At 42.9% G+C, this 16,783-nt stretch overlaps 1 protein-coding gene across 3 annotated transcripts in view; it reads left to right on the top strand.

The window, feature by feature from the left end:
* LOC139388484 (hyaluronan and proteoglycan link protein 1b) overlaps window positions 1-16,783 on the top strand; it is a 47,636-nt gene that overhangs the window by 4,021 nt on the left and 26,832 nt on the right. The window contains exon 1 of one of the 3 annotated variants that reach the window (XM_071135175.1): window positions 15,634-15,912. The exons of 1 other annotated variant lie outside the window; for it this stretch is intronic. The gene's annotated coding sequence lies outside the window, so the exon portion shown is untranslated. Of the gene's footprint in view, window positions 1-15,633; window positions 15,913-16,783 lie in introns of those variants that run through there. One more of the 3 variants, XM_071135174.1, reaches the window with a different exon arrangement.

The following is a 16,783-nucleotide window of genomic DNA, read 5'->3' as shown; positions in this document are numbered from 1 at the left end:
GATCTGTTATAGTCACAGCCGTGATTTAACCAGTTTTATAAACTTCAGAGTGTTTTCTATCCACACATACTAATCATATGCATATACTATATTCCTGGCATGAGTAGCAGGACGCTGAAAAGTTGCGCGATTTTTAACAGAATTTTCAAAAAAGGTGGGGGTAGGATAAAGAGGTTTTAACTTGGGTCAAACGTTTCGGGTAGCCTTCCACAAGCTTCCCACAATAAGTTGGGTGAATTTTGGCCCATTCCTCCTGGCAGAGCTGGTGTAACCGAGTCAGGTTTGTAGGCCTCCTTGCTCTCACACGCTTTTTCAGTTCTGCCCACACATTTTCTATGGGATTGAGGTCAGGGCTTTGTGATGTCCACTCCAATACCTTGACTTTGTTGTCCTTAAGCCATTTTGCCACAACTTTGGAAGTATGCGTGGGGTCATTGTCCATTTGGAAGACCCATTTGCGACCAAGCTTTAACCTGATTGATGTCTTGAGATGATACAGTGAATTATAAGTTAAATAATGTGTCTGTAAACAATTGTTGGAAAACTTACTTGTGTCATGCACAAAGTAGATGTCCCAACCGACTTTCCAAAACTATAGTTTGTTGAGAAATTTGTGTCGTGGTTGAAAAATGAGTTTATGTAAACTTCTGACTTCAACTGTATATCTTCTTAGCTTTATCCTTTGAAAATAGACACGTAAAACGATTCTGGGGTGAGAATGCACATCTTCAATATGTACCCATTGTTCCTCTTTAGTGCATTTAACAATATGTCATAAGTAAAAGCTGTGGCGAGTTGATATAATTCGAAGTCCGGAAGTTTTAAACCACCCTCAGACTTAGGAAGATGAACAACTTTCCTTTTTATTTGCCCATATAAAGTCTTACGATCGAGTATACGTATCTTATTTTAAAGAATGTATTCGGTAAGGTAATCGGTAATACCGTAAATAAATATAAAACCGTTGGGAGCCATGCCATTCTGTAACGCACTTCTATGAGTAGAGGGTGCGAAGTCAGGTACAGGGAACAGAGGGTAAAGGACAATTGTTTTTTATTCCGGCGCAGGAAAACGGTCACACCAAAACATCAGGCGCATAACAAAGACCAGCCCAAAACCAGGACCCAACCAGTCCGGAGAAAAACAAGAGAATCGCACAAACACGAACAGAGGAAAATAAGCCTGCACAAAAGCAGGCGGACATCACCGACTTAAATAGCTCAACTAAAACCAAAACAAGAAACAGGTGTAACCAATCAGACAAAACTAACAGAAAAGGGAATTATCTGTCACCCTCTGACCTTTAATATCTCTGTTTTCTTTATATTTTGGTTAGGTCAGGGTGTGATGAGGGTGGGTATGCTCGTTTTTGTATTGTCTAGGGTTTTTGTATGTCATGGGGTTTTGTAGGTCTAGGTATTTATATGTCAATGGTGGCCTGATATGGTTCCCAATCAGAGGCAACTGTTTATTGTTGTCTCTGATTGAGGATTATATTTAGGTGGCCATTTTCCCTTTTGTGTTTGTGGGTTCTTGTCTATGTGTAGTTGCCTGTCAGCACTCATTCGTATAGCGTCACGTTTTGTTATTTTGGTTAGTTTGTTCAGTGTTCATTCTTAAGATAATAAAGTCGAATGTACGCATATCACGCTGCACCTTGGTCCGATCATTATGACGTACGTGACATTATCTTTATATATTTGCTGTCTGTTGTTATTAAGCATCCTAAGTATTTAATATTGTTTGTTGTCCACTTAAAGGACTGCTGTAAATCACAGAAGGTTGGTGGCACCTTCATTGGGGAGTACAGGCTCGTGGTAATGGCTGGAGCGGAATTGGTGGAATGGTATCAAATACATTAAACACATGTTCCATGTGTTTGATGCCATTCCATTCGTTCCTTTACAGCCATTGTTATGAGCCGTCCTCCCCTCAGCAGGCTCCACTGCTGTAAATCAATATTATTTTTATTTTTCCTATTGCAATTATTTCCACATTTATCTCCACATTTATTTAATATCCTGAGATTTTAGAGTATTCTGAAAATATTATTTTCAAGAGGTGCATTGAGTTTTCAATGTTTTTCAGGTATATCAGGAGATCGTCAGCAAATACGTTTAGTTAGTTTATACTCATGTTTAACAATACTGATACCTGTTATGTTTGGGTCCTGTATATTCCTGCAAGCAGTTCAATTGCCAGTGCAAACAGGAGGGGGGAGAGAGGACATCCCTGTCTTGTACCCCTTTCTATAGCAATTTCATCAGATAATGTGTTATTTGTGTATATTTTAGCTTTAGGAAATTATATAATATTTATATAAAATGTATTATTTCAACTGGAAAGTTGAAGGCTTCAAAAGTTTTGAATAGAATAGCCCATTCAAGACAGTCAAGCCTTTTCGGCATCAACCACCATTATTGACAAACCTACATTTCTTTTTTTTGTATTGTATTATACTGAAACATGTTCTTGTATTTGTTTGTAACCCTGTTTGGTTAAGACTTTTGCCATTCTGTTGCTTATGAGTTTTGTTATCATTTTAATATCGCAATTTATTACATTTATGGGTCTGTAATCTGCAGGGCAATCTCAGATTTCCCTTAACTATTTAACTATAACTATTTGATATACGGAACTAGGAAGCACTGAATTGAGTAACGTCTTGTCATTTGAGTAAACTTTGTCCCTAAATGTCAAGTAAAATTGTATCGGAAAGACGTCCATACCTGTTGCGTGCGAAAGTTTTAAGTGTCTAATATTTCTATTTTTAGTGATTCTTTGTCTGCTTATAGTTGCTTCAGGGTTGTTGTGTCTAAGAAGACTGTAGGATCAGTCAGGTTTTTATTTAGTATGATTTGTATTGATTTTCATAGAAGCTTTTAAAATGGAAATTGATAGTGTTGTTTCTAATTAAAGCATCCTTATCTGTAAAAAAGAACTGGTTTGGCATGTATTCATTTTGTGAGGGCTGCAAGGTGTTTACTGGGTTTATTTTTGAATAAATAGTTGTTTTATTTGTGTTTAACTTGTTGTTGGCTGTCTTCAAACCTAAAATATCATGATAATCACACACTCTGGAAAAAGTTGCATCAGAGTACAAAAGAAAAATGTAAGAAAAAAGAAAAGAGAATCTTTACAAGCTAAAGAAAACAACATTTCCGAACCGAAGCATTATTCCTGCTTAAGTTCAGAAATGCTGTTTTCTTCTTAACCCTGTAAAGATTGTTTATGGGCTTTTCTAAGAGTGATTTATTTTTCTTACATTTTTCTTTTGAACCTTTAAGAACCTTGTGCTATTTGTGTACTTCCCATGTAAAACGTTTCCGTTTGTTGCCATTTACTTGTACAGAATCAAAGTTAACCTTGTCTGTTCCGTCTAGCATTGAAGAACCAAATAAAACATTTGAGCAGATATGGAAGAGTCATAGTATGGATACATAGTTATTGTATACATTGCATATATAAAATGTGTACAAATGTAGGCTGAGCAATCATTTAACAGAGAACGCACAAAAAAAACATAAATCAAAGTACTCCTTTGTACTTTGTGGCGCTGTTCCTTTTTTAGGGCTTTTAAGATCCAACTCCTCTCCCAATGTACCAACAAGTCTGTGGATGATGTCATTATACTGTACATTGAACAGCAACTGTCAGTTAAGTGCTGTGGTCAGTTTGCAATACCTGGTGAATTCAATATAAGTATAGTGGCTAGTTGGGCTCTACTTGGGGAGAGTGGGTTCACCGAAAGTGAGATGTGTTGCGGCACCACACCTATTTCAGGGAGGTGTCTGATGCTCTCCCAGCCACCCCGTCCCTGATCCCTCGGAAAGAGCCCATCTCCATATCTCAGCAATAACCACCATTGAATCCTAGCTATAATGAAAACAAGGAATACTCTAAAATCTAATCTGTCCATAACTCTCATTAATTTTACAGTAGGTTTGCAAGTCAAAAATTGTTTTAATTACATTGTAGTAGAGATAAATCCTTCCTTTCCTCTCTCCCAAGCTAACCTTATCTATCGCCACCTCCCCCTCCTAGTTTTCCATCCCCCTTTACCCCACCCAAGCCAAGTTTGTCCCAACCTTCCATCCTTACCCACCCAAGCAAGCTTGTCCCAACTTTTTCCCCTTCCTCTCAGACACACCTACAACCATCCATCAATCAAATTACTAATTCATTCTCAATCATTCCCACACAACACATAGCCTATGCATCCAGGGGTCTTTTTATGTCCACCCCTACTTCAGTTGGTCAGATTCTGAACTCTTTCTGGAGTTGTGGGAGAGGGAGGAAGGGGGAGAGGGAGGAAGGGGAGAGAGGTAGAGAGAGAGAGAGCGGGCATGAGTGCAGTGACTGTTTACGATCAACATGCCTTACAGAGGCAGTATTCTGCAGGAGTTGTGTTTCCGCCGTGTGTGTGTTTGGAGTGTTGCATTAACATGGTGTGTGCTATGAACCTGTCTCCTCCCTCTGTGGGCATGCGAGAGCGTAAGTGTGTGTGTGTGGGCTTGTATTACTACCTTGGTGGGTACCGGAAATCCCAAAAGTCCCCACAATGATAGTAAAACCAGGAAAAAAGTCTCCCTTGTGAGGACTTTTTCCAGGTCCCCACGAGGACAAAGGCAGTTTTAAGGTTAGGGGTTAGGCGTTGGGGTTACGATAAGAAGTTAGGGAAAATAGGATTTTGCATGGAAATCAAGGATGTGTAGCAAAACATATGCTGTGTTTGTGCGTCTGTGTGTGCGTGAGTGTGCAAGTAAGTGAGAGAGAGAGAGAGAGAGAGAGAGAGAGAGAGGGGCAGGGTGGAGTAGAGAGCAGAGAGCAGAGAGCAGAGCAGAAAGCAGTCTGTTTCCTCTAAAAGGTCTGATTCAGCTGGGTTAGAAAAAAACACAGACAGGAATTTTATTAGATAGCTCCGGTTGGCGGCAGAGCCTCCAGTTCTCTGGTTTAAAATTGCCAAGCTGCACAAACACCGCTTGGAAATTCGAATGTTGCAGACCTCTGGAAAACATCGGTCTCTGTACCATATCCGAGTCAGCGGATGGGCTTTGACCAAATTTTTGACCGAAAAATGTTGTTTAGAATGACAATGTTATGGCATTGTGTTATAGACTGCAACAGTCGGGTACCCAAACTAGCGGTCAACTACAGCACATACATTTGATTCATTCTGGTGCTTTGAGGCAGAAATCCAATGCTCCCATCCCTCACTGGTGCCGGCTACGCACTGTGTTGTATAAAAGGGGGTATATCTGCAGGAAAGTGGCAAATAAGGGACTGTGAGAAAGGGGGTCATACAAACATTGACTTTTTTTTTTAGTTGCAGGAAACAAACATACCGTGAATTCAGTCTGAAATAGGTATAGAAATATATTCCGGCATAATGAGGATACTATTTCAGTCCAACGCCGTCAGTAAAGAATCTCTCTTTTCATAGTCGTTTTTTTTTGGAGATGGAGAGAGCTCTCAGGGCCAGATAAAGTGGTTAGCTGCTGTTGAATGGTCACCAATCCATGGAAAGTGCATGGAGCCCCAGCTCTAATTAAAAGCAGTATTATTGTTAAGGTGTGGCTGCCACTCCACTTCATGTCTGAGACCCAGTGTAAGATTTAGACCTGTATAATGTTCTCATTACACAAAATCACAGCCCTTAACACACACAAAGACCCCCTGTCCTGCACAGACTGTGTGTGTGTGTGTTCGTGTGTGTGTGCGTGCGTGCGTGCGTGCGTGCGTGACTGGAACAGGCCTAGTGGACTGGGGAGTTAGAGAGCAATCAAGAATATGTTTCATTGACGTTCTTAAGCGGACTGACTTCGTTTTTGACACAATCAGCCCCTATAAATGAACATTTCTAGCTACCATCAGAAATAACAACACAAACGAGAATGATTTATTATTTACGCTTTTAGGAATTCCAGTGGCTTGACCCATGCAAATCCTGGTCAAAAAAAAATCAAATAGACAAATATCCCACTAACCACTCTCCAAATGAATAGCATAACAACAACAGTAGTGACGTTTCTCTACGTTTGAATGACATCAGCAATATTCCTTATGTTTGTGCAATCACTCCAGAGCTCTCTGGGCCAGAGACCAGCATGGAGGCTGGCTCTGTAGACCTCTCACTCTCCTCAACATCAAACAGCTCCTACGGACAGACTGCTGTTCAACCCGGGTCTCCTGCACTAAATCTGCACAATCTACTAAATTGTGTTAGTTTACACAATTCTTCAGGTCTTGGACGAGGTTACTTGTGACCTTTGTTCCCTGAACCTCCAGGAGCCATCTGAAGCTCTTGGAGATTTCTTGTAGTCTAGGAAGTAAATTAAGCCAATTCTAAAGATTATCCCAATAAACACACAATTCTCTGTATACGGTTCAGACAGTTGGTGAACTTTCCCCCCCAAAAGTTAGTGTCGTTAGTGAATGTCTTGACAAAGGTCGTTAAACTCTATAGGTAAGTAATGGTGTGAGTGGGAGCCCTTCTGTTGATGACCTGAGCTATGGAGTTTATATTCCCATCAGCATGAGCAAGACAGTGTGTGTGTATGTGTGTGAGAGTTAAGGTAATAGTCCATTCAAAGGGCCCATGAACTTTAACAGAGACAGTTTCCCCCCGTCCATTAACGTCCTCAGTTCCTCTCACATCCAGTTCTCACAGGACACTGCTCTGCTTATCTTACTAACAAGTCAGAGGTCAGGGGTCATATCTGATACCGCTACACTGGACCAATGAGAGGGCATGTTGTTGTAGTGATAATCCAGCTAGGCTTTACACGACTTCTGCGAGAAGCTATAAGGGACTCTTCTAGATGGTAGTAAATCCCATCTTTCAGACCGTCGTATATCTGATCTGCCAAGACAAAAAGAGATCATCAAGGCACAGAGGCACAGCATGAACAATATACGGTATCAATATTTTAGTGCAATCGACCAAATCTAAAGAATGTTTACAATGCTATATAAATGCAGACATACACAGCTTTTGCAATGCTCTCTCCTCTCTCCGTCTCTCAGCTGTCTCCCTCTCTCTCTCATTGCCTCTCCCTCGCTTTGGGAAAACAGATTACTGTAACAAGAATATTTGTGGCTTGATTCATTAACAGTCTGTTGTTGAGTGTGGTGTAACGACAGAATGTGAGAGCCATGCAGTCTTTTGGCGAGCCAAATGAGAGAGAAAGTAAATAAAGAACACATCAACTGTCCACATCACCACCTCCATTATAAACTAATAACAATCACACTGATCTGGTTGTAATGAGCTGGATCTTAGTTGGAGGCGATTGTTGCATCACTTCTATTGTTCCTGTTTTGATTTCTTGTCCACTGTCTAGCCTTGAGGAACACTCCAGTGTTTTAAGTCCATCTTCTGTAGCTTCAACTCTGAATGAATGGATGGATTAGAGAGGAGGCCAAAGACGAAAGATGCATGTGAACAAGAGAAAACGGGCAGAGTTTGCGTGCTGCTTGACTGCATATTTTCTGTTCGTTTTAGCAGGGTGTGTGTGTGTGTGTGTGTGTGTGTGTGTGTGTGTGTGTGTGTGTGTGTGTGTGTGTGTGTGTGTGTGTGTGTGTGTGTGTGTGTGTGTGTGTTTGAGGATTGAAAACATGAATCTCTAGTGAGTGTGTTGTGCTTTGCAACATTCCAAGCAATGTGTGGTTAGATTGAGCAGACAAATCATCCTTAGCCAATCAACAGACAGAACTGTTCCTAATTAAAACACACTGATTCACCAACTTAACACGAACAGACCAACAGAGTCTCTGGAGGCTTCGTAAAGAGAAAGAGGGCAGAGAGATTGTTGTGGGTCAGTAACCCAACCGTTAAAACACACCATCGGCATCACCAGAGTCTCAGCCCTCCCCACCAAGAGACTAATGAGGGTTTGATTGACAAACTATAACAGAGGCCGTCTACCAGAATAATGCACTTCAGTGATTGGCTAAAGTGAACTGGCAGGACCCCAGCACGCATATTGTATGTTGCTTCTGGCTTATATGCCTGAATGAGACAATGCAGTCCAACTCATACTCTCCCATGTAGTTGATTGACTCTGGACCCAAGCCAGGTGGGTGTGTCTCTAGAGATTTCAGCTCTCATAGACGGGTTGGTTGTTTAGAGACAAAACCGGCGTGTGCTCAACTATTGGGCAAAACAGTCAGGGTTGGCTAAGATTGTCGACAACAAGTCAATTATATTTCATCTCCAATGTTTACCGAAAATATAAAGTTGCACAGTGAGCATTTGTCTCTCAAACCCTTACAACAACAAAAAAGATTGCAGTAAAAATGCAGTAACTGCAGTCGACTGTGGTATCTGGACGCAGAACCTGCAGCATAACTGCAGTGAACTCAAATCAATTCCAATCAAATGTTATTTGTCACATACGACCTTACAGTGAAATGCTTACTTACAAGCCCTTAACCAACAATGCAGTTTTAAGAAAAAAAAGTGTTAAGTATAAATAAGAAATAAGAAAAATTGAAAAATAACAAACAATTAAGGAGCAACAATAAAATAAGAGTAGGCTATATACAGGGGGTACCGGTACAGAGTCAATGTGTGGGGGGACTGGTTAGTTGAGGTAATATGTACATGTAGGTAGAGGTAAAATTACTATGGATAATAAACAGAGAGCAGCAGCAGCGTACAAATGCAGGGTGGGGTGGGGATAATGCAAATAGTCCGGGTACCCATTTGATTAGCTGTTATGGCGTGGGGGTAGAAGCTGTTAAGAAGCCTTTTGAATCTAAACTTGGTGCTCCGGTACCGCTTGCCCTGCGGCAGCAGAGAGAACAGTCTATGACTAGGGTGGCTGGAGTCTTTGGCAATTTTTTGGGCTTTCCTCTGATACCGCCTCGTATGGAGGTCCTGGATGGCAGGAAGCTTGGCCCTAGTGATGTAATGGGCCATACACACGACCCTCTGTAGTGCCTTGCAGTCGGAGGCCGAGCAGTTGCCATACCATGCAGTGATGCAACCAGGCTGCTCTCGATGGTGCAGCTGTATAACTTTTTGAGGAGCTGAGGACCTATGCCAAATCTTTTCAGTCTCCTGAGGGAGAATATGTTTTGTCGTGCACGCTTCACAACTGTTTTTGTGGGTTTGAACCATGATAGTTTGTTGGTGATGTGGACACCAAGGAACTTGAAGCTCTCAACCTGCTCCACTACAGACCTGTCGATGAGAATGGGGGTTTGCTCAGTCCTTTTCTGTAGTCCACAATCATCTCCTTTGTCTTGAACACTTTGAGGGAGAGGTTGTTATGCTAGCACCACACTGCCAGGTCTCTGACCTCCTCCCTATATGCTGTCTCTTCATTGTCAGTGATCAGGCCTACAACTGTAGTGTTGTCGGCAAACTTAATGATGGTGTTGGAGTCGTGTTTGGCCATGCAGTCATGGGTGAACAGGGAGTACAGGAGGGGAGTAAGCGCACACCCATGAAGAGCCCCTGCGTTGAGGATCAGCGTGGCAGATGTGTTGTTACCTACCCTAACCACCTGGGGGCGGAACGTCAGGATGTCCAGGTTCCAATTGCAAAGGGAGGTGTTTAGTCCCAGGGTCCTTAGTTTAGTGATGAGCTTTGAGGTCACTATGGTGTTGAATGCTGAGCTGTAGTCAATGAATAGTATTCTCAAGTAGGTGTTCCTTTTCTCCAGGTGGGAAAGGGCAGTGTGGAGTGCAATAGATATTGCATCATCTGTGGATCTGTTGGGGCGGTATGGTCTAGGGTTTCTGGGATAATGGTGTTGATGTGAGCCATGACCAGCCTTTCAAAGCACTTCATGTCTACAGACGTGAGTGCCATGGGTCGGTAGTCATTTAGGCAGGTTACCTTGGTGTTCTTCGGCACAGGGACTATGGTGGTCTGCTTGAAACATGTTGATATTACAGACTCGGTCAGGGACAGGTTGAAAATGTCAGTGAAGACACTTGCCAGTTGGTCAGCGCATGCTCGGAGTACACATCCTGGTAATCCGTCTGGCCCCATGGCCTTGTGAATATTGACCTGTTTAACCATCTTACTCACACAGTTGTCCGGAACAGCTGATGCTCTTATGCATGCTTCAGTGTTGCTTGCCTCGTGGTGAGTATAGAAGTTATTTAGCTCGTCTGGTAGGTTTGTGTCACTGGGCAGCTTGTGGCTGTGCTTCCCGTTGTAGTCCGTAATAGTTTGCAAGCCCTGCCACATCCGACGAGCGTCAGAGCCGGTGTAGTACGATTCAATCTTAGTCCTGTATTGATGCTTTCCTGTTTGATGGTTCATCGGAGGGCATAGCGGGATTTCTTATAAGCGTCCGGGTTAGAGTCCCGCTCTTTGAAAGCGGCAGCTCTACTCTTTAGCTCAGTGCAGATGTTGCCTGTAATCCATGTCTTCTGGTTGGGGTATGTACGTACGGTTACTGTGGGGACAACGTCATCGATGCACTTATTGATGAAGTGTACTCCTCAATGCCATCGGAAGAATCCCGGAACATATTCCAGTCTGTGCTAGCAAAACAGTCCTGTAGCTTAGCATCTGCATCATCTGACCACTTCCTTATTGAGCGAGTCACTGGTACTTCCTGCTTTAGTTTTTGCTTGTAAGCAGGAATCAGGAGGATGGAGTTTTGGTCATATTGGCCAAATGGAGGGCGAGGGACGCGTCTCTGAGTGTGAAGTAAAGGCGGTCTTGACTTTTCTTTCCTCTGCTGGCACATTATACATGCTGGTAGAAATTAGTTTAAACGGATTTAAGTTTCCCTGCATTAAAGTCCCCTGCCACTAGGAGCGCCGTCTCTGGACTGCAGTTAGTTACAGTTATTGTTTAGCTAGCTAGTAGCAAATATTTGCCATATTAGCATAGACGTGACATCAGTCAAACACCTCGAAACAAGACATGGTATCAAGAACAACATCAAATGAGCCACTTACTATTCAACACATTACAGTTTCTTGTCATTGTTGCTAACTGTCCAGCCATCCAGAACCATTTGAAGCGCATGCATCGTTTTCGTGACGTTGTCAGCTGACCCATCTACAGTGCATTCGGAAAGTATTCAGACCCCTTCACATTTTTGCACATTAATCTACACACAATACCCCATAATGACAAAGCAAAAGAGATAGCCTGCAAAGTTCTGTCATACTTTCCAAGTCTATGCCCAAACAGTTTGAGCTCCTAATTTTTAAAATTAAAATTATTATTATTATATTATTAAAATTATTCTCTCCAGAAATAAGTCTCTCACTGTTGCCGCCTGTTACAGACCCCTCTCAGCTCCCAGATGTGTCCTGGATACCATATGTGAATTGATTGCCCCCCATCTATCTTCGGAGTTCATTCTGTTAGGTGACCTAAACTGGGATATGCTTAACACCCCGGCAGTCCTGCAATCTAAGCTAGATGCCCTCAATCTCACACAAATTATCAAGGAATCCACCAGGTACAACACTAAATCCAAAAACATGGGGACCCTCATAGATATTATCCTGACCAACTTGCCCTCCAAATACTCTGTTTTCAATAACGATCTCAGCAATCACTGCCTCATTGCCACGGTCAAACGACCACCCCTCATCACTGTCAAACGCTCCCTAAAACACTTCAGCGAGCAGGCCTTTCTAATCGACCTGGCCCGGGTATCCTAGAAGGATATTGACCTCATCCCGTCAGTAGAGGATGCCTGGTCATTCTTTAAAAGTAATTTCCTCACCATCTTAAATAAGCATGCCCCTTTTAAAAAATGTAGAACTAAGAACAGAGATAGCCCTTGGTTCACTCCAGACCTGACTGCCCTCGACCAGCACAAAAATATCCTGTGGCGGATTGCACCAGCATCAAATAGTCCCCGCGATATGCAACATTACAGGGAAGTCAGGAACCAATACACGCAAGTCAGTTAGGAAAGCAAAGGCTAGCTTTTTCAAACAGCAATTTGCATCCTGTAGCTCTAACTCCAAAAAGTTCTGGGACACTATAAAGTCCATGGAGAATAAGAGCACCTCCTCCCAGCTGCCCACTGCACTGAGGCTAGGAAACACTGTCACCACCGATAAATCCACGATAATAGAACATTTCAATAAGCATTTCTCTACGGCTGGCCATGCTTTCCTCTTCTGGCTACCCCAACCACGGTCAACAGCACTCCACCCCCCGCAGCTACTTGCCCAAGCCTCCCCAGCTACTCCTTCACCCAAATCCAGATAGCTGATGTTCTGAAAGAGCTGCAAAACAAATCAGCTGGGATAGACAATCTGGACCCTCTCTTTCGCCATTGTTGCAACCCCTATTACCAGTCTGTTCAACTTCTCTTTTGTATCGTCCGAGATCCCCAAGGTTTGGAAAGCTGCCGCGGTCATCCTCCTCTTCAAAGAGGGTGACACTCTAGACCCAAACTGTTATAGACCTATATCCATCCTGCCCTGCCTTTCTAAAGTCGAAAGCCAAGTTAACAAACAGATCACTGACCATTTCGAATCCCACCGTACCTTCTCCGCTGTGCAATCTGGTTTCTGAGCTGGTCATAGGTGCACCTGAGCCACGGTCAAGGTACTAAACAATATCATAACCGCAATCGATAAAAGACAGTACTGTGCAGCCGTCTTCATCAACCTCGCTAAGGCTTTCGACTCTGTCAATCACCACATTCTTACCGGCAGACTCAACAGCCTTGGTTTCTCAAATGACTGCCTCGCCTGGTTCACCAACTACTTCTCAGACAGAGTTCAGTGTGTCAAATCAGAGGGCCTGTTGTTCGGACCTCTGGCAGTCTCTATGGGGGTACCACAGGGTTCAATTCTCGGGCCGACTCTTTTCTCTGTATATATCAACGATGTCGCTCTTGCTGCGGGTGATTCCCCTATCCACCTCTACGCAGACGACACCGTTCTGTATACATTTGGCCCTTCTTTGGACACTGTGTTAACAAACCTCCAAACGAGCTTCAATGCCATACAACACTCCTTCCGTGGCCTCCAACTGCTCTTAAACGCTAGTAAAACTAAATGCATGCTTTTGAACCGCCTGACTAGCATCACTATTCTGGACGGTTCTGACCTAGAATATGTGGACAACTACAAATACCTAGGTGTCTTATTCTATGTGTAACTCTGTGTTGTTGTTTGTGTCGCACTGCTTTGCTTTATCTTGGCCATGTCACAGTTGTAAATGAGAACTTGTTCTCAACTGGCCTACCTGGTTAAATAAAGGTGAAATAAAATACAAATAAAAAACAGGTTTGTTGAAATGTTGGCAAATGTATTAAAAAAAGAACAGAAATATCACATTTACATAAGTATTCAGACCCTTTACTCAGTACTTTGTTGAAACACCTTTGGCAGTGATTACAGCCTCAAGTCTTCTTGGGTATGACGCTACAAGCTTGGCACCCTGTTTTTGGGGAGTTTCTCCCATTCTTCTCTGCAGAACTTCTCAAGCTCTGTCAGGTTAGATGGGGAGCTTCGCTGCACAGCTATTTTCAGGTCTCTCCAGAGATGTTTGATCGGGTTCAAGTCCGGTCTCTGGCTGGGTTACTCAAGGACATTCAGACACCTGTCCCGAAGCCACTCCTGCGTTGTCTTGGCTGTGTGCTTAGGGTCATTGTCCTGAAGGTGAACCTTTGCCCCAGTCTGAGGTCATGAGCGATCTGTAGCTGGTTTTCCTCAAGGATCTTGCTGTACTTCATCTTTCCCTCGATCCTGACTAGTCTCCCAGTCCCTGCCGCTGAAAAACATCGCCCCAGCCTGATGCTGCCACCACCATGCTTCACCGTAGGGATGGTATTGGCCACCTGAAACCAAAAAGGGTTCTCCTATAGGGACAGCCGAAGAAACATTTTGGAACCCTTTTTTTCCTAAGAGTGTAGGACTATTAGTGACACTGCCACAACATATAATACTAAGCCTTTCACGACACAAGCACACAGTAGCATAACCAAGTCACAGGTAAGCAAACTGTAATGATAAAGCAGGGTTCACAATCCCCAGCCAACATAAACGATCACATACAGCAAGTTTGACCATCCTAAGGTGCCTCTGGTTTGCCATAAATGTCATATGTCCTCATAGGGATGTTACTGCGGCTTCACAGACCAATGCGTGAGTCACTCCAGCATTAGAGTTAATTTTTCACATGCGAGTCCCGTTCAGGTGTCACGTGGGCTGGCCAGTCATGGTCGGTAGCAAAATAGGTACCTATGAGGACAATGCACGCCAGCAATTACCAGACAGCATTTTGGTTGATAAATGGCTTCCTGACACATGGCAGTCCAGTTCCATGGTGACTCTGTCTCTAGTAACTGCCTGGGGGAGGACTGATGCCTACCAAGCACAGTTCTGGGAGATTCCGGATGGCATTGACATTGGAGAGGTGCAATTCCTATGACATGTGAAGGCCCAATAAGTTGATGGAATTTCTTGTCAATGAGTGTCAGGTTGTTGTTGGTTCATTATAGTGAACACCTGCCTTGTGCGCTTGCCATATGTGGTTGCATCCTCCCAATACACCATAACTGTCACCAAGTCAACATATAAGGTAACTCCAGGGCAGACAGCCAGGATGGTGGACATGACTGTCTTGAAAAAGTAATGTGCCAGCTCAACCCAAACAGGATAAGAATGCACTGGAACATCCCCATGTGCATCGCAAAGTCTGTGAGCCAGCAGAAGGTCATGTTGGATTCAGGTCGACATATTGAACTAGCAATGAATCAAAGCTCACTTCTAAATGACAAGGAGGTGACTTAAGAGCCCAATCCTGGAAGGGAAAGTTATACCACAGTGGGGGCAAGTTGTAAGGCTAGGGAGAGGGTGTCAAAGTCCAGGATTGGATTCTCTTTCCTTTTGTTGGAGCCTCCCAGTTGCCTCATTGATCCTCAAAGAGGCGTGTGACTTGGAAAACTTAGTGTTGCCATGCCAAGCAGACTGCTGCCTTTAAATATATCCACACAAAGGTGTTTGAGTTTACATGGTGAGCATTTTGGATTCCTAACATAGTCGAAGTATTTCCAAAATGCTTTAAGATATCCTAATGCTGGTAGGTTGTGTATGTAGGGCAGACAGTTGACTACTTGTATTCCAAATCTGAGAAATATCAGAGCTTGCAATACTGGGTTACATAAGCTTATGTGTCCTGTTTGAGTTAAGAGGTGTGTCACAATATCTGTCAATTTAAACACTTTTGTAGTAACATGTTTTTATACAACCATCCATTTCATATAATGGGAGACCTTATAGAGATGGAAAAACATGGTTGTGCTTTGTTATACCTCGGGTAGGGGTATCTAAAAACATTTAAATCAGTTCATTTTTGGCCACTAGCCTAGGGTAGATGGGGTTGAAAGGGCCAGGGAGGGAGGGGTAAGCGGGGAGGAGGGGGGGACATTCTCAAACCACAAGTCAGCATGTCATCACACATTGTGCAATATGGATTTTATCTGGAATTCTTGACTCTGATAAATTCTGATGTCAAAAGTTAATCTGATGTGTATATGCACTTTGTAGGCTATATTCCAAAGATTGATTTCCCATTTTATATAGACCACATATAGACCACATTTGTAGTTTATTCCATCACACTTTTAGAAAACATCACCTGCGCTGTGGAACTGGGAACATTCGCCTCTGCTGCTCGGAGTGGTCCAGAAACGGGACGTGCAAGGCTACAGGGCGGCTATTAGGTAGAGCCAAGGAAGAACGCCACACAGCCACACCTGAAATAGCCCGCTGCTCTCACAGGAGACGCTTGTTTGACTAGCAGCAATAAGAAGAAGCAACTTCGAGATTTTTTTTCTTCTTCATGTGTTCATTTCTTGTTGCTTAGCTAGTTACGTGGTTCCTCCCAGGTCGCTTACGAGGTGCAATCATTCGCAACTGGACGGTGTCAAAATCACCTCGTCGCACAGCTGGAAAAGTTATACGGTAACAGCTACGTCTTATTATACTTATTTTTCTCTACTGTTTCGAAGTGTAACATTTAGTGTAATAACATAGGCTATTATTATGGAATATTTGGTAGCATTTTAGTGCTGGTAGCGTGTACAGATTTCTTATAAGTCAGAAGAACAACTGTAACAAACTGCACTTTTTCAATAGGTGTTTTTATATACCATAAAGACTGAAAAGGGGAAAATAGTTACTTCCACTTGGATTAGAAAATACCCAGGCTCACTTTCTAACATTGATTTATTGAGGTTGATTGAAATGACACAGAAGTACAGTTATTTCTAGTTATTGTCATTCCATTGATCTTAGAGTGACAGTACGTGTATGGTTAGTTCACACATATGCGTGGTGTACAAGTGTTGACGTACGTCTCTGAGTGCGGTTCTCTCCCCATATCTCTCTCTAAGGCTGGGAGGAATGGAAGTTGGCGGTGGGAAGGATGGTTGTTGATCAATTAAATGCGTGGATGGAATAGTTAAGGGATGTTTATTAGAATTATTAAAGAAATATAGCTTCCTGCATTTTGGCAACAATCCCTATGATGCATGTTAGTGAGATGGAATGAGACAGGACTATCAAAACAACAACCAGCGTCTCATGCAATGAGTGGATATCCGAGTATATATGAGTGGATATCTGATTGTTGTGTGGTTTTTAAACGAAAGTTTTGTGACTGAATACATTTTTCTGTTTTCCATATGAAGTTGCTCAATGACTGTCTATCTGTGGGGCTGGTTGATCCTACTTGAACAGCTTATTATATTTGTGGTCAACCAGCAGAGTGGCTGGGGAGTTCAGTGAAATAGGGAAGCGAGCGAGCGTCAGGGCAATTTTTGTGTGTGTGTGT

This window comes from Oncorhynchus clarkii, chromosome 29 (assembly GCF_045791955.1).
Source record: "Oncorhynchus clarkii lewisi isolate Uvic-CL-2024 chromosome 29, UVic_Ocla_1.0, whole genome shotgun sequence".
NCBI classification, from domain to species: domain Eukaryota; kingdom Metazoa; phylum Chordata; class Actinopteri; order Salmoniformes; family Salmonidae; genus Oncorhynchus; species Oncorhynchus clarkii.
This window is presented reverse-complemented; position numbering and strand designations above follow the sequence as displayed.